Here is a 23,652-nt window from a genome sequence, read left to right as displayed (position 1 = left end):
TAAGCAATGACCTTCCTGTGTTGCATCAGAACACATCCAAGTCCTTTGTGGAAAGCACCACTATATATCACAAATCCTCCGGATTTGGATGATATCGTTAGAATCGATGCCGTGGTCAATTTTCTCTTAAGTTCATGGAAACTTTGCTTGCACTCCTCATTCCACTCAAATTTCGTGTTCTTCCTTGTCAGCTGAGTTAATGGACCATTGAGACGTGAGAATCCTTCTACAAATCTTCGATAATATCCCACAAGTCCTAAGAAACTCCAAATTTCTATTATCGTCATTGGTCTTGGCTAATTAATTACTGCTTCAACTTTAGCTGGGTCTACAAATATCCCTTCACCAGTTACTACATGACCCAAAAATGTCACTTGATCCAACCAAAACTCACACTTACTAAATTTAGCATACAATTTAGAAAAATATTTAAAAAAATTTAAATTTGTCCATGTGAGGGCCGGTCGTGCCATATAGGACGGCCGGCATCAATGTAGGGATTTTCGGCCAAAATTGGCTGAATGGACTACATTTGCAAGTTATCAAAAGTTTTAAGACTGAATTGATACAATTGAAATATTTAGAATTAAATTGGTACTAGTGCAATAAATTTAAAACTTTTTTGATACTTTTCTTAATATATAATGGTTAGGCTATTGGTGATTAGGTTTTGATAGCCTATTTTTGAGGTCTCAATGACCAAAATTTTGAGCGAGGTTTTGATGACTTAAATACGGTAATTTCATGTTTCTTAAGTTCTTTAATTTTTGGGAACTTCTCAAGGCCCCAATTCCCACTCTGTATCTTTTTCTTCTCTAGAGAGAGAGAGGGAATACCCTTTAGGTGTTTTGCATCCATGTGATCCCAAAACCTAGACGAGAGCCGAGATAAAGCACTTTGAGGTCTTGCTTAGGATCGATACTCAATGAATATAGAAGCCTCCTATTTATAATGAGGATGGGAGGAGTTTTTTATTATTGTATTGCTCTGGAATGGTCAATTTAATATCCGTAACTGGAATTAACAAACATTTGCTTCAATTTAGACAAATATTTCCGATCCATCTTGAATTTGATATGGATAAATGGCAATTGACCGATATCTTATTTCAAGTTTAATTGTCCTGCTCACGAATACATATCCTAATTTGATTGGACAAATACACTAGCAGAAAATAATTGTTGAGCACTGAAAATATGTAGACTTTCACAATTAGCTCAAAGTTTTTTCGCTATTTGCCAATACATTTAAAAAAACATTCAAGATAAGAGAATAACGTAATTAGTTCAATATTTTTGTTGTCTACAATTACATCTAAGAAATTACATTCAAAAGAAAGCCATGTTAGTAAAGAGTATAATTTAGAATACTTTTTCTTATTTATCTTTTTTAAGTTTGAACTTAATAAGAGATAAAACATTAATATATTTCTCTTTATCCATATTTTAGCATTTGGAAGATATAAAATATAAAAAATAGGAGATGATATATATATAATTTTTTTTTTGGACAAAGATATATATAAAATGACAAATGACAAATTGTTAAACCAAAAATGTGTCTCGTGACTAAACTATGCCACGTGGCAATCACAAGACAAAGTGAAGTACGATGTGGTGATCATAGAAGCGAACACTCTTTTGGCTCTGATTTTACCTATATATAATAAATAATTTAGGTAATAAAATAAATTGCTTAATTTTTCAATTGTCGACTTTTTGCATATGCAGAAGGAGTGCACATTTGCTAGTGGTAAGAAAGAGAATAGGGGTTAAACCCTTGAATGTAAGAACTATCATCTCATTTCATATTGAATGAAGGGATAATTAATGTAACATTTGTTTTATTTGAAGTTCATTGTGACATTCATGGGTTGACGGTGATGATATTAATCGTTTTTCATTTATGCTATTTGATTTTGATGAATGTCATCAATTCCAATGTTTCATCACGTGTAACAATTTTTCAGACCAAGTTCCCCTTGAGCGAAGCATAAGACTTAAAAATTGCAAGTGGGTGATCAATATATGAAACACTTGATTCATATTAGAGCAATCGATGATATTATTCATTCCCGAGCTTGAGATCAAAGCAGGAGCACTAAAGTTTGGGATCGGTCTGCTATCGAGACCATTTGCTTGTGAGGCTCGTTTGAGAAAAAGACCTCGCCTTAAGCCCTCAGTTGAAATTTTCTCTGTTGGATTAAATGGTTTAAACCAATAAAATCACTAAATACTATCTCAGCCCACTTATGCTTTGAAGCATGGGAAAGAAAGGATTATGAGAGAAGGGTCTATAGCTGAAACTGTAAAATCCCAATGCAAATTTGTCAAATGTTTTACTGTATGATTATTCTGGATTTGCATAGTGCAGGTCCAGTTGAAAACCTGAGCAAGAAAGATGAGAAACTGTCATATTAGAGGGATATTTTAAGCGGTTGACGAGCCATTTACAAGCATCATCTAAAAGATCATAACCTTCGTGAATTTGCTCTGCAAATCCGCGGGGTTTCGCTTCGAGGACTTCCTATTTTTGTGTATCAGAAAACAGAAATGTCGCAAATGATCTGGAACTCTCAGTCGTGAATCCCAAGAAACAAGAAGCTGACCTTATAACCAGAAATGTGTAATTTCTTTTAGGTTTAACATCACGAAAAACCCTAAACTGATACATCTGTGACAAATTTACCCAAAAAATTACCAAAAACCCCAAACTGATACACCTATGACAAATTTACCCCAAATTAATTTTTTGACCACCAAAAACCCCAAACTGGTACACCTGTGATAAATTTACCCTAAACTAATTTTTTGACCACCAAAAATCACAAACTAGTACATTTGTAACAAATTTACCCTCCGCTAATTTCAGTTAAATTTGATTAATATCACAAAAAATACAAACTGGTACACCTGTGACCAACGGAGGGTAAAATATAAAATTGGTACATCTGTTATCTGCCGCGTGTCATTTAACAAAATAATTTGACAATAAAATTTAATGGAAACAAACTGAGGGTAAATTTGTCACAAATGTACCAGTTTGTGATTTTTTATGGTGAAAAAATTAGTTTCGAGTAAATTCGTCACAGGTGTACCAGTTTGGGGTTTTTCGTGATATTAACCCTTTATTATACAGTAGTGCACCTAACAAATGTCATTCATCTAGCATTCAATTATTGGTTATTGTCCCAAGTTTGACCCCAATTTTAGGTTCCCTTTGTTTCGCGGAAAATGAGTGATTTGAAAAATATTGTCCTAAAAACGATCGCTTGTATAGCTTAAAAAAGGACGAATGAAAAATATTTTCGTCGTTCACGAAAATGTTTATGTCGTTAATGAAATTATCTTCTATCGACTAATTATTTTATGTCCTTCCCTTAATTTAAGTTCAGGGACTACATTAAACATTTTCATATAGTTCAGGAACTAAATTGAGCATGTATTAAAAAGTTCAGAGACCACATTGAACAAATTAAAAGTTCAGAGATGACATTGAACATTAGAATAAAGTTCAGAGATTACATTAAACAAATCAAAAGTTCGTGGACCAAATTGCACATTGGGCTAAAATTCATGGATTGTTTGTGTCATTATCCCTTAATACCACAAAAAACCCCCAAACCGGTACACTTATAACAAATTTACCAAAACTAATTTTTTTCACTACCAAAAATCATAAACCAGTACACTTGTGACAAATTCACCCTCCTTTAAATTAGATTAATATCACGAAAAATCACAAATTGATAACCTGTGATAAATAAAGAGGTAAAATCCCAAATTGATACATCTATCAACTGTTACGTGTCATCAAACTAAGCAATTTGACAGTAAAATATAACGGAAATTAATGGAGGGTAAATTTATCATAGGTGTATTGGTTTGGAGTTTTTGATGGTCAAAAAATTAGTTTGCGGTAAAATTGTTACATGTATATCAAGTTGGGGTATTCGGTGGTATTAACCCTTCTTATAAACATGTTGGGTCTAAATTCAAAGGACCCGATCACACCAGGAACAAGCGAATGGAAGCCGAGTCGTAGTTCTTGGATTGTCAGTGGACTGTGAGAGTCCACCCTCTGGGCAAATTGTTAGTGATTACAAATGTGAACTTTAGAATGCTTAAACACGCTATCGGGTTTGGCAGCTTCAAAGCAGTACGAGGGAAGCCATCGGCACCAAAATGAGCCTTATTGGTTTACCCATCTTTTAAGGCCTATCTTTGTTTGAGCGAACTGTGACAAAAGACTTGGCAATCTAATCTGTTTAAAGTAGGAATATGATGCTTGTTTGTAAAATGAAAGAACTTAACAAAAATTTACTTGGGTGGGGCTATCTAGACTCCAAAAACTTTACTTGGCTGCGCATGGCAACTTGCCAAATAGTGTTTGATTCTGTTCTTTTGTTTTCAGAATAAGTTTGAGAATAGAAATCCGTTTGTTTAATTTTTTGATTCTGAGCACAAATTCTTACAAATTTGTGCCCAGAATCAGTTTTGGAGTAGAATCAAGAATAAAAAAAAGAGTAGCTTCTTGATTCTGGGAACAAAAATGAGAATCAGTTTTTTTTTCTTCTTCTTTTTCTTGGTTTTTAATATAGCTTCTAATGTCCGGCGCGAGGGCCACCCTCGCCGTATCTGGCGAGATTAAAATATTTTAATAAAAAAATATTATTAATAAAAAAAATTTACCGGCCATGGCCAGCGACCAGGCCATGGCGAAAAAAATAAAAAAATATTATTAATAAAAAAAATTTCACCGGCCATGGCCAGCGACCAGGCCATGGCGAAAAAAATAAAAAATATATTTTCAATAAAAATATTTTTATTAAAATATTATTAATACAAAAATTATTTACAAAAAAATATTTTACTGGCCATGACCAGCGATCAGGCCATGCAAAAAAAATAAAAAAATAATTTCGATAAAAATATTTTTTATTAAAATATTATTAATAAAAAAATATTTATAAAAAAATATTTTACCGGCCATGGCCAGCGACCAGGTTATCGAGTATCCAAACCAAACTTCAAAATGTTTTCAATAAAATATTTTTTAGTAAAATATTTTTAAAAAAATTTATTAATAAAAAAATTATTTATAAGAAAATTTTTTACCGGCCATGGCCAAAAAAAATAAAAAAATTATTTTAAATAAAAGTATTATTAATTAAAAAATATTTTACCGGCCATGGCCAAGAAGGTGGAGAAGAAAACAAGAAAAGAAAGAAATATTAAAATATTTAAAATGTTATTAAAATATTATTAATAAGAAGAAATTTTATGCCGTTACCAAACGCATTTATGTTCTTTTACTATTTCAGGAATAGAAATTTTGGGCCGTTACCAAACGCCTTCAAATGCTCAGAATCAGTTCCCGGGCACAGAATGGTTGCCATGCGCAGCCTAAATCCATCCATTTCTTATTAGGCAAACAAAATCTGCCTTAATGGTTTCCATACTTATGCAGTTCTCTTTTAACTTAGTTAATTTCCTTTTATGATCTTTAGTCAAATTTGAACTTATTGCTATTTAGAAATAAAAACCAGTCTCTTGTTTATCATTGCTCTTATAACAACTTGTATATTTTTTCACTTTGTAAATTTCACTAGACTAAAAAAAAATCAAGACACCTTATTTATTATATCAAACAATTTGCGTTTTGCCTTACTATTGGTAAGACATTTATACATAGGGCATGTAAGTCGTTATATAAGTATCTAGAAACACACTTAAAAAATTGATGTGAAAAAGTTATCCACATTGAAGCATCATAATATTTTTTCATGTACAGTCCATGAATGATATTAAACTTTCAGTAGCATTTAAGATAAATCTCATTTAATGCAAAGCTTTGATTCAATTACATGTCATCATTTAAACTTTCATTTACAAGAATGTAACTATGATTTTAATTTGGAAAATCTTTGAAGAGTTTTTTTTTTTGTTTCGATTGTCCCATTATATGTATAGATATATGTAAGACAATTGATAAGAAAATGTTTGATTGTATACACAACAAAAATAAAAGTTTATCAATATTAACTATTTTAAAATGTTTTTAATGTTAAAATTATCTATATTCTACTTGACAGTTAATTCACAAATTTTCTAGACAACGTAAAGCTTTCTCTTTTGCAACAAAGCTAATTTCACCAAAAGTAAAATCTAAAAAATGAAAAAGAAAACTTAATGCCTTTAATGGAAAAAAATAACCAAAAGTCCTAAACCTAATGTGCAGTCGCCAATTCAGTCCAAACCTTTTCCAATTTGGCCAATTTAGTACCAAACATTTTGACAATTTTCCAATGTAGTCCATCTAGCCAAGTTTGGCCGAAATTGTTGATACGGAGACAATTTTTGCAATTTTTAATTTTTTAATTTTCCTTTTCTTTTCTTTCTTTTTTCTTTTTCCTTGTTTTTCCTATTCATCTTATGGGCCTCGATGATGGCCGATAAGGATGTTGCGGCCATCGGCTGTGACCCAATGAGGGCCGTTACACCTTCACCTCTCTACACGCCCTCGGTGCTACTGTCATTTCTCGTCAATTATTAGATCTTCAGCAACATTTCGGACCATTAGCTCGCAGATCCCACCCTTGATTTTGTTTGCAATCTCTACACGCAGATCTTGATCTACCTCGACTCTTTCCAATAGTAAGTTACTCATCTTCAATCCCTCTTTCCATGGAATCCTAGGTTTTTCTTATATTCCGTAATCTGCAAGTTAAATTAGGCTCCGTTTGTTTCACGATAAACAACCTCCAGGAAAACGTTTTCCGAATTTTCCGACGTTCGTTTCACGGAAAATTAACTAATCATGGACAATATTTTACCTCAATGGAAAAAAAACACATTCAAAAGTGAGGAAAATGTTTTCCTCTTTTCAAGAAGAGGAAATCATTTTCTCTTTCCTACTCTTTCTTTCACCATTCATTTTAGTTATTTTTATTTTTATTTTTTATTTTTTAAAATCGATTTTCTAATTATCTTTTTTTTTCTTTTCTTTCTTTTCTTTTTACTTGCCGGCGACCGGCCAGAGAAGAAGGTAAAAAAATTAAAAAATAATAATAAATTGATTTAAAAAATAAAAATAAAAAATTATTAATAGCTGTGTATTGATTGATTTTCCTCGTCGAACGATGGAAAATATTTTCTAGGTTTTTTTCATGTTTCAACCGAACACCGAAAAATATTATTATTTTCCTGGAAAAATGGTTTCCTGGAAAACATTTTCCAGAAATATGATATTTTTCACGAAACAAATGGAGCCTTAGTTTCATGTCCATCCTCTCTTGTAGTGGTCATGGAAGGGGTTTTTTAACCGAAACCTGCTCGATACTTGCGGTAACAGTGCATCGTCGAACTAGATCTCAACATTTGCCCGCCATCAAACTGCTCATCTGCCACCATCGATCTCTCTGTGTGAAATTTGTCGACAGTCAGCTGAAGTGACGAAATTGGACGACGAAGTTTGTTACAGGCTAAATTACATGCGGTGGAATTTGTAACGGGAGAAGATGAGCACTAGTGGGGAAAAGGCAAAAAGATAAAGAACAAAAAAGCTGTAAAAAGGCGTCATTTCACTGATGGTCCACGTCAGAGTTAGCCTTACCACGTAGGATGACCGGCACTGACTAGACTCTACGTCAGTGATTTCCGGCCTAAATTGACTACATTGAAAAATCGTCAAAAGGTTTAATACAATATTGGCCAAATTGAAAAGTTTAGAGTTGAACTAGCATTCAGATAATAGGTTTATGACTTTTTAGGTAATTTTTCCGTCATTAATGTCCATTGGATACCCACAACAAACAAAACACAAAACATGTAACAATCTTAATTATGGCAACTATATCCTACATTGAAATAAAAAAAAACTAAAACAAAGAAGGAAAATAAATAAATTTGAGGATTCTCCTCCTCATTCTACATAATGAGAAACAAAAACTATCCTTACCATAATTATCCAAAATGAAAAAAAATCCTTCAACTATTTTTATTTTACGGCCGAATACGCAATTAACTTACTCAAAAATCAACAAATGCTGAATAGTCACTTGTTCACTTAACTAAACAAGCATCCTTTTCCTCCTTAAGTAGCAAACTCTCTACATGGTCTTTGTCACTGCTCTCTCAAACAAAATGGCCAGGAAGATGTGTGAACCCTCGAGGGTTGTTTTGGTGTCCATAGGTGCTCTCATGTTATTAGGTTGTGTGTGTCAAGCTATTGAGTCAAACCTTTTTAAGCATGCCGAGGCTACCGTTCAGATCACCAACGGTTTGCCTGGCGGGGTGGATCTGACCATCCATTGCAAATCCAAGGATAATGACCTCGGCGTCCAAGTCATCGCCCCCAATTCATCCTGGCCCTTTCGATTCCGACCCAATTCTGTTTTCCTCAACACTTTGTTTTACTGTAGCTTCCAATGGCCGGGTCAATTCCGCTACTTTAATATCTACGATGAAGACCGAGATCTTCACGACTGCGGGAAACTTTGCTTGTGGAGTATTGTACCAGATGGTCCATGCCAATATGACTACTACTATAAGAGATACGACATTTGCTATCCTTGGAACCCGAGCGCGACAAAACGCCTGTTGGCATAATAGTCTCTTCGTGCGGATGTGCTACTCTTTTTGGTGAATAAAATTGATGATCTTGAATGTTCATGACGAGATTGATGGATACGATTTCATACAATACCTCAACAAGTATTTGATGATTTCTTTAAGTGGGGGTAAGACGAGGAAGTTTGCCCGTTCGAAATGAATGGCATCTATTCGAACCAAGTATGTAAACTCAGTCTGGAGGGTGAAATAAGCCATCGCGTGATCAAGCACGGCCGGATAAAAATACAGAATTACTAGAAATCAGGCATCCACAATTGCTTTAAGTCATTTGATGTGAAAAACGTGTAATTGCATAAATTAGCGTAGAAAGTATATGAATCGCGAAATTTGAACATGAATGTAAACATTATATGCGAATTTAAACCCGAATGTGTTAAACAAAAAGACAAGAAAAAAACGAATGCAGATAAACTATTTCTATATAGAAAATAAAATAAAATTATTCCAACCAATAAAAAAATAAAATTACATTAATATGTGGAGATTCGGTTGTTTTTTATAGATTCTACCTGAATGAGAGAATAAACACGCTTTAAAAAAGTAGTTTCTCTTTCTTTTTTTTTTTATTTATCACATGACTTACTAACTGAGATTGAAGGTCAAAACATATAACGCGGATGTCAAACAATTCAGGACTGCGTTTGGTTATATGCTCCACAAAGTGGTGGGGGAACTTCAACCTTATATGTTCGAATGTTTTGGTGGTCATATATGCCAAAACCACAAAGAAAATTGCATAGTAAAAGGCTCACACTACTTGAAAGATCCACATTTTACGAAAACTCACTTATACATCATTATTTGTCCTAATTGTATAGTGCGGCCAGTGAACAAAAGGAACAGGGTTAATATCACGAAAAACCCCAAATTGGTACACATGTAAAAAATTTACTCCAAACTAATTTTTTTATCATGAAAAATCCCAAACTGGTACACATGTAAAAAATTTACTCCAAACTAATTTTTTTATCAAGAAAAAACCCCAAACTTGTACACTTATGAAAATTTTACCCTTCGTTAGTTTCCGTTAAATTTTACCATCATATTGCTTAGTTGGATGACACGTAATAGTTGACGAGTGTACCAGTTTGGGGTTTTACCCTCTGCCTATCATAGATTTACCATTTTGTGATTTTTCGTGATATTAATCCAATTTAACATAGGCTAAATTTGTCACAAGTGCACCAGTTTGTGATTTTTTATGGTCATAAAATTAGTTTAGGATAAATCTATCACAGGTGTACCAATTTGAGGTTTTTTATGGTTAAAAAATTAGTTCGGGATAATTTTGTCGCATGCGTACTAGTTTAGAGTTTTTCGTGGTATTAACCGTTTGTATTAACCTATGTCAAACGCCTTCGAAGCAGTTCTATCTTTCAAGAGCTAAGGAAATATCAGGACAGATTCCTCTAGCTGGTGTGGGAAGTGCCTACACACCAAGATAGCGAGGCATCAATTTCACTTGCCACCACCAAATTGGTATGATTTAGATTTAGGTGCATGGAAAAGTTACGATTTTGATTTTTCTTGGTGACAACATGCTGTCTTCTGTTTTATTCAGGAGTTGGTGAAGAGGGAAAGAAGAGCATCTTGAGTTATCAAGCTCGCCGCCCTTTGTTGTGAACTTGTAAATCACCTCTCATATTTGTGAACGCAAAATGTCATCCATAATATAGCAATCAATCTCCACCATCGCCTGCTCAACTTACTCTCTTCCCCCGGATGATTTTTGGAGTGCTTGGTAGCTTACATAAAAAGTAGTCCAGATGTGCTTCAAATGTATTTTTGATATATTGCTGGTTCTAACGAAGAGGATGTTCCTTCTTTTACTGTAATGGACGTTTCGTACTGAGATGACGGACACAAAAATATTGGTTGTATCTTTTTTTTGGTGAACACAAGAGGCTAAGAGATCTGTATCCAGCATCTAATTTTGTCTCCTCTCAAACAAAATAAGTGGCAAATTTGACAGAAACTGAAGAGAATTGGGGGAATTTTTGTATTGTATTATGTTAATTGTAAACATGTACATCCATCTATTTATAATGTACGAAAAGAGAAAAGAATAGGAAATAATATACAAGAGATTTTTAATTTCCTAAACTAATCATGGATTGACTAAATCAATACCAATGTCCACGATCATAATCTTCAATCATATCTTCAATAATATCATATCTCCAACACTCCCCCTCAAGCTGGTGGCCTATATATGTCGAGGACACGTAGCTTGCTCAATAGGTATGAATGTTGTCTTTGACATAATGGTTTAGTGAAGATGTCTGCAGGTTGTTCCATAGTTCCAATTCCTTTTGTTACAAGGATTCCTTCTCAAATCTTATCCTGAGTAAAATGACAATCAACTTCTATATGTTTCGTTCTTTCATGGAATACTGGATTTGCCGTTAATTTGAGTGCAGCATCATTGTCACAAAACAATTCACTTGGTCCATTGACTTGCATCCCAAGGTCCGAAAGTAATCCTCGTATCCAAACTATTTCGCAGACAGTTTTTGCCATGGCTCGATACTCTGATTCAGCTGATGACAATGATACTGTTGACTATTTCTTTGTTTTCCATGAAATTAAAGATTTTCCCATTTGATGCAAAAACCAGTGATGGATCTCCTGGTCATTGGGCAAGTAGCATAATCTGTATCACAATAAGCTGTCATCTTCATGTTGCAGTCACGAGACAAAAATATACCAAATCCTGGGCATCCCTTTAAATATTTTACCACTTTCAATGCTGCATTCATATGAGACTGTTTCGGGCTATGCATGAATTGACTGAGTATTTGCACCGCATAACATATGTCGGGTCTTGTCATGGTGAGGTATATTAGTTTCCCAACAAGTCGCTGATATCCCGATGGATCCTTGAGCAATGGATCCTCAATAGATGAAGATGAACCCGCATCATACTCATGTGTTGTCAATTTGATATTCTGCTCAATTGGTATGACGGCTGGTTTACATCCTGATAATCCTGCTTCAGAAACAATTTCCAAGATGAATTTTCGCTGACTAAGGTTGATTCCTTTTTCAGACCGAGCAATTTCAATGCCAAGGAAATATTTAGAAGGTCCCAGATCCTTGATGTGTAAAGTAGAATGCAAATATTCTTTGAATTTTCCAACAAGAAGGTCATTATTTCCCATGATAAGTATATCATCAACATATATCAGCAAATAAATTGATGAAGCACCTGCAGTCCATGTGAACAGAGCATAATCATGTTTGGAATACTGAAAACCTACACTTGTTAGTGCAGCAGTGAATTTAGCATACCATTGCCTAGATGCCTGTTTTAGCCCATATAGGGATTTACGGAGACGAAATACTCGAGACTCCCCCTGTCTGCGTAATCCCTGTGGAAGTTCCATGTAAATTTCCTCATCGAGATCTCCGTGTAGGAATGCATTGTGAACGTCCATCTGATGTAGTTGCCAATTGCGAATGGCGGCAATTGACAAGAAAGAACGGACGGTTACCTCTTTTGCAACAGGAGAAAAAGTTTCATGATAATCAAACCCTTCTTGTTGCGTGAACCCTTTAGCAACTAATCGGGCCTTATATCTTTCAACTGAGCCATTAGCTTTGAATTTGATTTTATACACCCACTTACAGCCGATTGGCTTTCGATGTGGGGGTAATGGAACAATATCCCAAGTGTTGTTTTCCATGAGAGCATGAAGTTCAGATGCCATTGCATTTTGCCATCGAGGGTCACGTGCTGCTTCACTATATGAAGATGGCTCATATTCTTCTGAAATGCGACTAATGCAACACATATGTTCTGGTGATAGTCGATTAAAAGAGACATATGAGGATATAGGATATTGTGTACTTGGAAAACTCAAAGTAGAACATATATAGTCCTTTGTCCATGTAGGTGGACGGATATTCCGTTTAGAGCGTCGAAGTTCCTCAGTTGGAGGTTGTTCAGGTGCACAGGTGATGGGGATCCTTGGGCCGCCTGCGATGGAGTTGAAGCCGTCGTGGGGGAGGTAGGCAAATGAATATCCTTGGATATTGATTCTGGTGATTCTTCGGTGTGGCTCAAAGAATCGCTCATAATTTTATCGGATGATTCCGGTGCAACAAAATGATATTCTGGAGCCATAAATAAATCTTCATCGGATAAGAATTGCCGGTGGTCCCGTTATGATAAGGAAGATTGGGACGAAGACGCCATCTCTTGGAATGGAAATATATCTTCATGAAATATAACATCCCTGCTGATAAAGAAATGTCCTGTAGATATCTCCATAACTCTATATCCCTTTTGAAGAGGAGTATATCCCATGAAAATACACTTAGTGGCACGGGGATCCATTTTATTTTGAGGGCCCACAGTTGTTGCATAACATAAACAGCCAAAAACTTTAAGATGATCAATTTTTGGCTCCTTTCCATAAAGCATTTCAAAAGGAGTACGGCCACCAAGAATTCTAGTTGGCATGCGATTAATCAAGTAGGTTGCCGAGACTACACAATCTCCCCAAAAATTCTCAGGAATGGAAGCTTGATATTTTAGTGCTCGAGCTACTTCCAAGAGATGTCTATGCTTGCGTTCAACAATTCCATTTTGTTGTGGAGTGTAGGTGCAGGAGCTTTCATGAATTATTCCATGGGTAGATAGAAATGATATGCAATCAGAAGTAAAGAATTCTCGTCCATTATCTGTGCGAATTCGCTGGATAGATTTATCGAATTGATTTTTAACCAGAGAAAAGATATTCGACAGATTCGAAAAGGTTTGGCTTTTGGATTGCATGAGGAAGACCCAAGTAGCACGCGTATAATCATCAACAATCATGAGGAAGAAACGAGACCCATCACGATGAGTGGTATGATAAGGACCCCAAATATCCATATGAAGTAAGGAAAATGAACTTTTTGCTCGAGATGTACTGTTTGGAAAGGATGCTCGAGATTGTTTAGCCAAAGGACATATTGGACATTTTGGATGAGGGAAACGCGCACTATGACCCAAGCGTTGATGAAAAAGGAGATTTTTATTATGAATGGTTGCATTACAAGAAATGCTTTTATTCAATGAATCTAAATCTCCTGGGGCATCTATCCAAAAATATAGTCCTTGCGCTATATTACCCAAGCCCATCAGTTTCCCAGTCGAATGGTCCTGAAAGAAACAATTTTCTGAAGTGAATATGGCACGACAAGAATTATCTGCGCAGACTTTTGAGACAGAAAGAAGGTTGAACTCAAAATCAGGAATATATAGGACATTCTTCAAGATGAAATTGGGACCAAGATGGACGGTCCCTATTGTAGTGACATGTGTGATATTTCCATTTGGAAGACGCACAGATGTGGAGGATTGTGAATCATGAATATCGGAAAATAAATGCTCATTGCAAATTATGTGGTCACTGGCTCCTGAGTCGATTATCCATGTATCAACTGAAATTGAATTCCTCTTGTAAAGAAAAGTACCTGAGAAACTTGCATTTTTGTCGCTGGTTTTCAATTGACTTAGAGCCTTCATAATATTCTGATACTGCTCTCGAGTAATCGTTTCATGTGCTCCATCAATTCTTTGTGCAGAGACCTGATAAGTAGAAAATTCCTTCTCCTTTCTATTTTTATCACTTGGTTTCCCATGTAATTTCCAGCAGGTATCAAGAGTATGGTGTGGGCGCTTGCAATATTCACAATATTTATTTTTGAATTTAGAATTTTGCCCACTAACCTTTCCTGATGACATGGCAATTCGTGAGCCGTAGGATCCCTTATAAGTTTGTGCCGACGTGGCTTGATTAGAGCCATCAGATTCGGCTGGGCTGATGAGCGAATATGGGCCGTCTGATCTCTTGCGCTGATCCCAGCCGTTGATCCGTGAAGACCTAGGGTATACATCGTTTTCTTTGGATGTTGCAGTAATTCTTCGTCCCGTGATGCTCCCAAGAGCTCCCTGTTCTCCGGTCAATGATTCCGTCGCTGCTGCTCTTCGAAGCCCGACGTTCCCGAGAGCCTCTTCACTTCCGTTCGTCGATCCCGCCGTAACAGCGCCAGACGGGAAAGCGGCGAGAGTGGCGCTTTCACCCATCCTTGCATTCTCAGACACGGCCAGTCGTTGGCTCTCCTCCTGGACGGCTAATTGATAGATCCGGCCGAGTGGCGGCGCGGGTTCCATTGCAAATATTTGCGACCGGAAGGATGAATATGATTCGTTGAGTATGAGTAAGAATCTCGTAGCCTTCTCCCGTTCCTTTATTTCCTTGTACTGTCGGAGCGTGGTCTCGGGTCCCTCGAGCCGCTCCTCGGCTGCCTCGAGCTCGTTCCAGAGAGCCGATAACTGATTGAAGCACGTAGTAACCGATCGGTTACCCTGTTTCAATTCGGATAGGGCTTACGTGAGAGTGAATATCTTTACTCGATCTAATTTTCTATACATCTCCCATATGCTTTCCCATATTGTTTTTGAATCTTCTGTTGGTGGCAGTCCGGCCGCGACATCGGGTGCTAGGCAATTTCCGATCCAAGTGCGAACCAGTTGGTTGCACCGTCGCCGGTGCCGTTGTAGTCGCTCATCAGTCGGAAAGGGGACGGTTCCGTCGAGGAACCCGTCTTTATCTTTTGTGACCAGGGCTCGCAGAAGGTCTCGGGCCCAGGCGGTGTAGTTGTCCGGTCCAGCAAGCTGCAAGCTTATGAGTCGGAGTTCTGGTCCGTCCGCCGGCGAAGTGTACAGAGGGTCGCCGGGTTCTGGGCGGCCGCCGTTTGCTGGAATCGCGTACAGGAAGAATTCGGGTTGGAAAACCGGGTAGGGATTCGCCCCTAGACTCGGATAGGTGGATTCAGGTCTGTGACCGTGACCCATCCAACCCGATCCACTGTTTTGGTTTGCTCCGGGAGTGGGAGGAACTGGCCCACTTGCATTCGGCTGTGTTCCGAGTCCTGAAGTTTTATCCTCTCCGGGTGGCACATATTGGGTCCATGTTTGACTTGATCCAGTTGGCCACTGGCTTTGAATCGGAATCCATTGGATTGCTGGCCATTGGATCGAGCCAGGAACTTGGACCGGATTAGTGGGAGATCCATCAGAACGTCGCTCAGAAGCACGTTCTTCTTCAGTCAAATTAATTTGATTCGAGGATTCCTCCATTGAAGGTTCGTGGATTTCACCAGTGTTGATATCACCGGTGTTGGTGTTTTTGTCGTTTGTCATGGTATCAAGAAATCGAATTCCTTCCGGTATTTCCGATTTGTTTTGCAGGATATGAATTGCAACAACAAACCAGAAAACAAGAAAACGGAGGCAATTCTAAAAGATGCGGAAGCTAGGCCAGGATTGAAGGCTCTGATACCATGACAGAAACTAAAGAGAATTGGGGGAATTTTTGTATTGTATTATGTTAATTGTAAACATGTACATCCATCTATTTATAATGTACGAAAAGAGAAAAGAATAGGAAATAATATACAAGAGATTTTTAATTTCCTAAACTAATCATGGATTGACTAAATCAATACCGATGTCCACGATCATAATCTTCAATCATATCTTCAATAATATCATATCTCCAACAAAATTAGAGAGAAATCTTTATTCTGAGCCCATTCTAACAACCAAAATTGGCGAACCAATCTGCGGGCTTGTTGCCTTCTCTCAACACATGGTGCACTTGAATAGATGGATATTACTTGATTTCATGAAAAGTAGAGTTGTGTATTATCATTTTTTTATTTGTCTGAATCAAGCTCAGTTCACTTCGAGTTTGAAATGGAAAAAGATTGATTTTTGTACAAGGCAGAAGGTTTAAGTAACCGAATTTCGTGATTAAATCCAGATGTTGGTAACTAGTTTATTAAGATTTATATCCAAGATAATCATTAAATAAATGCACTCTTGTTGCCGTCGCCGAGCAGACTTCCTTCTCCTCTCCTCATTCGCCGCTCTCCATGCGATGAAGCTCCCATTCTCTTCTTCCGGTGTCCGATGCTCCGCCTCTGATCTAGTCCCACTCAAGAATGGAGGGATCATAGCTACTCTATACCAACGTCTCCATGCGATCAACCTCCGGTGCGCCACCACAATCCGATGGCAGAATCAGGCTGTTCTGTATCAACAACGCACAAGCACAAGACAACCTCTAACACTTTCCACGTTTTGAGCTCTCCCTGGATGGATTACGATGAAGTCTCTGAGCATCACAAAGAGAAGTGGACGAATGAACAACTTGTTAAGGACGCTTTGTCGAGAAATCTGGCCACAACTTCAGTGAGTTTCATATCCGAATCTTGTTATCATTCTGTCTTTACTTAATCCTTATTACTTCTTATTTTTGAGATTTTTTTTGCATGATTTGGTAAGTGATTTTTTTTGTTTCTTTTTTCTTTATTTTATCTTTTTTGGCTGCGTGTGGAAGGTTTTGCTTTTTATTTTACTCTTTTAAATGCATTAAAAATTCCAAAGGTCACCCTGAATTTCCTCACCATGCTCGTCGATGTAGTGAATAGATTTCTTCACAGTATGAAAACACTTCCGTTTCTAAGGTTTTGCAAACTATTATGCGAATAAAAATGTGCAACAACCAAGCGTAAATGCCTGGTAGAAATTATTTGATTTCATCAAATATACACTTTAAAAAAAATAGCAACAAAAGAAAAGAAAATTACATGCCGGAAGTGGATTTTAGATATCTCTATAGAAAAGATAAAATTATATTGAAAAAAGAAGCTTGTCCAAAAAGAGAAGAATGAAAAAGAAAAAAAAAACAAGAGATTGAATTCTAATATTGTCGGTGAAGCCAATCCTTAACTTTGAATTGATGCATGAATGATCTTTAATTTCTTGGTGTGAAATTCGAAATTCTAAATTTACTATGTGTTTATTTTTCATATTGTTTCGTCGGAAATGTCCTCACGACGAAATATAATTCACCGAAAGTCGTTCTTCAATTCTTAATGTGAGGAGACCGGATTCCGTGGCGACTCCGGACAGGAAATATCCAGGGAGATAAGGAAAAACGGCGAACTTTTACTCCGAACTTCGAACCGGACTATATGTACAAATCGTGCCGGAATTTAATCGACGACAAAGCTTGAAAATACAGCCGCACACGTACACAAAGATGTAACGCCGGAATTTAATCGACGACGCAACACTCGGGATAAAGATACATTCCGGAATTTAATCGACGACGCGAATCGGAAAGCTACAGCTAAGGAAAGATAAAGTGCGGTACATGAAAGTAAAGATAATTGAAAGATGACATGTTGTTTGATTTTATCGGGGTGTCCTCTCTCCGGTAGATGGTCGGTGATATTTATAATGGTCGTGTGATAACTGCTCCTTAGCAGTTTTCAACAGTTGTGCCCATGTTCATCCATTCCGAAAATCTTGTCTTCATGTCCATGTGATGCCATGATTCTGCTTTCAAGATAACTGTCTCACGATCTTGTCCACAAGTGATAACTTCCTCATAATCATGGTTCCAAATAACTGTTCTCTCAAAATACGCATGTATGCTCCTTAGTGGTTTCCAACAGTTACGTTGAATCCATTATCTTGACGGTTTTCTTTTTACTCCACTACGTTGGCGGTTGCTTTGACTCCACTATGTTGACGGTTACTTCTTCTTTCTGCATCTCCAACCAGTCACAACCGTCGAATTCCTTTAACCTCGATGGCTTCTACAGTGATTTGCTGAGAAAACTCAAAACATAAAAGTTGTAGATCCATGAGTCTTCGTTCTTTTGGCTTTGGAATCAGGTCAATCCGATCTGTCTCGAAGAAGTTATGACTATTTTCCCGAACTAGCGCAGAACTGCAATTTCGTCGAAGTCATCGACAAGATGTCAAAGTCCTCGACAAGATGAAGTCACGACCGTCGACTTCCTTTAACCTTGATGTATTCTACAGTGATTTTCTGAGAAAACTCAAAACATAAAAGTTGTAGATCCAGGAGTCTTCGTTCTTTTGGCTTTGGAATTAGGTCAATCCAATCTGTCTCGACGAAGTTATGACAATTTTCCCGAACTAGCGCAGAACTGCAATTTCGTCGAAGTCATTGACAAGATGTCGAAGTCCTCGACAAGATGAAGTCATGACCGTCGACTTCCTTTAACGTTGATGGCTTCTACAGTGATTTTCTGAGAAAACTCAAAACATAAAAGTTGTAGATCCAGGAGTCTTCATTCTTTTGGCTTTGGAATCAGGTCAATCCGATCTGTCTCAAAGAAGTTATGACCATTTTCCCGAGCTAGCGCAGAACTGAAATTTCCTTGATGAAGTCGTGACCAGTCTTGTCAATAATACCCAAAAATTGGTCATTTTTGGGTGTAAATATATACACATGACACATGCCAGAGTCCCTTATGTTGGCAACTTGATGATATTTGCTTCCACGTTACCTCAAGTCTCCGCCACATGTCCCTTGATGATCTTTGGCACAAACGAACTATGTCGACAAGTTGGCCATTTTTTGGTGTAAACATATGCCCCCTTTAAAAGAATGGAATGATTCATCAATCATTCGATTCTTTTAAATTAGGTAAGCAAGCAAGAGTCATCATATGCCCCCTTGTCATCGGCAAATATGATTTTTTTTTTTACCGAATTTCATATTCTCATATGGCTCATATTTTTTTCTCGAAAGACACGTCGTCAGTAAAGTCTTCATGTGACCCTCTATCTCCGTCCTTAAGTAATTGCTCATATTTAGACACTCTCGTTGCCAATTCAAATAAATCGGCAAAATTTTGGCCTTCAAATTTTTCTCTCAAATTAAAGTTCAATCCATTGAAAGCCAAATTTGTAAATTCTTTCTCCGGGAGTGAAGTAAGACATCTATTTCTAGCCCTCTTGAATCTGGAAATGAACTGCTCTACTGATTCATAACTATATTGCTTAATATAAGCCAAATCAGTAATGGACACATTGTGAACTAACCTGTAGAACTGGCTATGGAACTTTGTCTCCATTTGCTCCCAGGAATGTATAGAATTAGCCGGTAAAAATGTATACCACGTGAAGGCTGTCTTAGATAATGACAAGGGAAATAGCCTTAACTTCCAACAATCAGCATGAGATGCATCACCGCATTGTGCATCGAACCGACTAACATGTTCCACTGTCGATTGATCATCTTCGCCAGAAAAAAGGTTGAAATCAGGAATTTCAAAACCTCTTGGATATGGTACCACGTCCATCCACTCTGGATATGGTTTCTGTATACGGCTCTCGTATTTACCGGATCATGTTCCACGCGTGGCACCGTTTGGTGTAGTATTACCTCAACCTGTTGAGGATCTTGACTATGGATCACTTGAGTAGGATTATCCAGACTCGCCTGCACTTCAATTGAACCACTTGATGTTCCAAGCTCGTGCATGACCACTTGGAAGGTATTGACAATTATGGGCTTTATCACATCGATGACACATTTTATCATGTGGTTAATTGTTTCCTTCTGGTGTTCGTGGAGAATCCTCCTCATAGAAGCAAACATAATAGGATCTAGCTCTAATTGCATTCTCTGCTCATCAGTGAGTTGTCTTGGGTTGTCAACATCTTCACCTTGCTCTTGTTCTGCTACCGGTTGTGCAGTTGATAGCTTAGAACATCCCACTTTGTCATTTTCATGTTGTGGTGATGAGTTGTTACCACCAGCGTAATGGGGATCAACTTGTTTCCTTGCTCTCGGCATCGTATCTCCTCAAATCAACCACAATGGTCCCACCGGGCGTGCCAAAATTCTATTTCACCAGAAAATGCTCCCGCGGCGAAATATAATTCACCGAAAGTCGTTCTTCGGTTCTTAATGTGAGGAGACCGGGTTCCGTGGCGATTCCGGACAGGAAATATCCAGGGCGATAAGGAAAAATGGCGAACTTTTACTCCGAACTTCGAACCGGACTATATGTACAAACCGTGTCGGAATTTAATCAACGACAAAGCTTGAAAATACAGCCGCACATGTACACAAAGATGTAACGCCGGAATTTAATCGACGACGCAACACTCGGGATAGAGATACATGCCGGAATTTAATCGACGACGCGAATCGGAAAGCTACAGCTAAGGAAAGATAAAGTGCGGTACATGAAAGTAAAGATAATTGAAAAATAACATGTTGTTTGATTTTGTCGGGGTGTCCTCTCTCCGGTAGATGGCCGGTGATATTTATAATGGTCGTGTGGTAACTGCTCCTTAGCAGTTTTCAACAGTTGTGCCCATGTTCATCCATTCCGAAAATCTTGTCTTCATGTCCATGTGATGCCATGATTCTGCTTTCAAGATAACTGTCTCACGATCTTGTCCACAAGTGATAACTTCCTCATAATCATGGTTCCAAGTAACTGTTCTCTCAAAATACGCATGTATGCTCCTTAGTGGTTTCCAACAGTTACGTTGAATCCACTACCTTGACGGTTTTCTTTTTACTCCACTACGTTGGCGGTTACTTTGACTCCACTATGTTGACGGTTACTTCTTCTTTCTGCATCTCCAACCAGTCACAACCGTCGACTTCCTCTTAATGTCGAAAACTCTACAGTGATTTTCTGAGTAAACTCAAAACATAAAAGTTGTAAATCCATGAGTCTTCGTTCTTTTGGCTTTGGAATCAGGTCATTCCGATCTGTCTCAAAGAAGTTATGACCCTTTTCCCGAACTAGCGCAGAACTGAAATTTCGTCAAAGTCCTCGACAAGATGAAGTCACGACCGTCGACTTCCTTTAACATTGATGGCTTCTACAGTGATTTTCTGAGAAAACTCAAAACATAAAAGTTGTAGATCCATGAGTCTTCGTTCTTTTGGCTTTGGAATCAGGTCAATCCGATCTGACTCGAAGAAGTTATGATCATTTTCCCGAACTAGCGCAGAACTGCAATTTCGTCGAAGTCATCGACAAGATGTCGAAGTCCTCGACAAGATGAAGTCACGACCGTCGACTTCCTTTAACCTCAATGGCTTCTACAGTGATTTGCTGAGAAAACTCAAAACATAAAAGTTGTAGATCCATGAGTCTTCGTTCTTTTGGCTTTGGAATCAGGTCAATCCGATCTGTCTCGAAGAAGCTATGACTATTTTCCCGAACTAGCGCAGAACTGCAATTTCGTCGAAGTCATCGACAAGATGTCAAAGTCCTCGACAAGATGAAGTCACGACCGTCGACTTCCTTTAACCTTGATGGCTTCTACAGTGATTTTCTGAGAAAACTCAAAGCATAAAAGTTGTAGATCCAGGAGTTTTCGTTCTTTTGGCTTTGGAATCAGGTCAATCCGATCTGTCTAGAAGAAGTTATGACTATTTTCCTGAACTAGCGCAGAACTGCAATTTCGTCGAAGTCATCGACAAGATGTCGAAGTCCTCGACAAGATGAAGTCACGACCGTCGACTTCCTTTAACGTTGATGGCTTCTACAGTGATTTTCTGAGAAAACTCAAAACATAAAAGTTGTAGATCCAGGAGTCTTCGTTCTTTTGGCTTTGGAATCAGGTCAATCCGATCTGTTTCAAAGAAGTTATGACCATTTCCCGAGCTAGCGCAGAACTGAAATTTCCTTGATGAAGTCGTGACCAGTCTTGTCAATAATACCCAAAAATTGGTCATTTTTTGGTGTAAATATATACACATGACACATGTCTCTGACATGTGTCCCTTATGTTGGTAACTTGATGATATTTACTTCCACGTTACCTCAAGTCTCCGCCACGTGTCCCTTGATGATATTTGGCACAAACGAACCATGTCGACAAGTTGGCCATTTTTTGGTGTAAACACATATGTAGAGATTTATAGAATTGAACGTGGACTCTTTCCGATCAAGGGTGGAATTCCACGATTTAACGAGAAATTCGATATTTAATTTTCATAAAAGGCATGCATGAATTATATAAAATAAAAGTTATTGTATTTTTATCGAGGGTCGAATTTGCCATTCGATTCCTAAGACGATTTTTCTTGGAAAATGTAACATGAAAGAACGCGTTGCTTAGAGCTTCTGACACATGTATACGATGTTATTGATGAATGAAAAAAATAGAATGAAAGCCTAATTTCTGAACTCTCCTAAAGAATATTATAGAAAACTCTATCCACATATGTTGCAATTCGATATTGCCACATGGAGAGTATGGAAACCTCGTGACGCAAATCCATTTGTCGGTGGAGAAACCCAATTAAGTATTTTTTGGGCTTTATATGTGTATATGTCATTTGTTGGCTTTATATGCTGTCACTCATTTTATGTACTTCCATTGTCTAATCAAATCAGGCACGATAATCACCACTCAATTCACATGCACGTGATAAAATTGATTTATGAGATTTCCTTGAAAATTGTCACGCCCCGGACCCTAACGGGCTCGCGACACCCCTACGACAGTCGTATCGAACGCGACGTCCCAGGACGCATTGCCGACCCAAACAAAATACCCACAAGAATACGCAAGCGAAAGCGAAATATAACAACCCAGACAATAGACAATGACAGAGGGATAATAACAGCATAAAACAAGAATTTCATAACAATGGAAAACAGTCACTTACAACATTCGGCTCGACAATCAGACATTAGGCTCCTAGGGTTAACATCCATAATTATCATAAAAAAGGGACAGGTGATAAGGTAGACTAGCTTGTCAAACAAAAGGGACTCTACCAAAAGCTTCTAAGCCCAGTTCCCAAACGCTCCTATGGCGCCCAATCTGAATCAGACCCTGAAGACTCTAACTCCGTGTCAGAGTTGATCTCGATCGGCTCTTCCTCGCTACCCGACTCCTCCTCAGGCTCAGACTCCATGGGCTCTGGCACAGGCTCGGGCTCTTCTTCAGGTTCAGACTCCTCAAATTCCTCTTTGAGCTTGAGATCCGCAAGCGCTATAGGTTCTGGTACGGGTTCGGGTTCGGGACCAGGGTTCTGCAGGGGATCTTCAGAGTCCAAAATCTCACCATCAAGAGCATACACGTCCCCGGGCTCCCAATCCACGGCATCCTCGTTGCCGTGCTGCTCTCCCTCAAAACCTCGGATTGGGCCAACTAACT

General features: G+C 37.9%; 1 long non-coding RNA gene across 1 annotated transcript; it reads left to right on the top strand.

The window, feature by feature from the left end:
* Positions 1 to 14,548: 14,548 nt before the first annotated feature.
* On the top strand, positions 14,549 to 16,091 carry LOC115679849 (uncharacterized). Its single transcript, XR_008818484.1, has 2 exons — positions 14,549 to 14,843; positions 15,106 to 16,091. It is a non-coding gene; the product is annotated as an uncharacterized LOC115679849 (long non-coding RNA).
* Positions 16,092 to 23,652: the final 7,561 nt, after the last annotated feature.

This window comes from Syzygium oleosum, unplaced genomic scaffold (assembly GCF_021117445.2).
Source record: "Syzygium oleosum isolate NSW1041296 unplaced genomic scaffold, Sole_v2.1 Sole_v2.01, whole genome shotgun sequence".
In the NCBI taxonomy this organism is placed as follows: domain Eukaryota; kingdom Viridiplantae; phylum Streptophyta; class Magnoliopsida; order Myrtales; family Myrtaceae; genus Syzygium; species Syzygium oleosum.
This window is presented reverse-complemented; position numbering and strand designations above follow the sequence as displayed.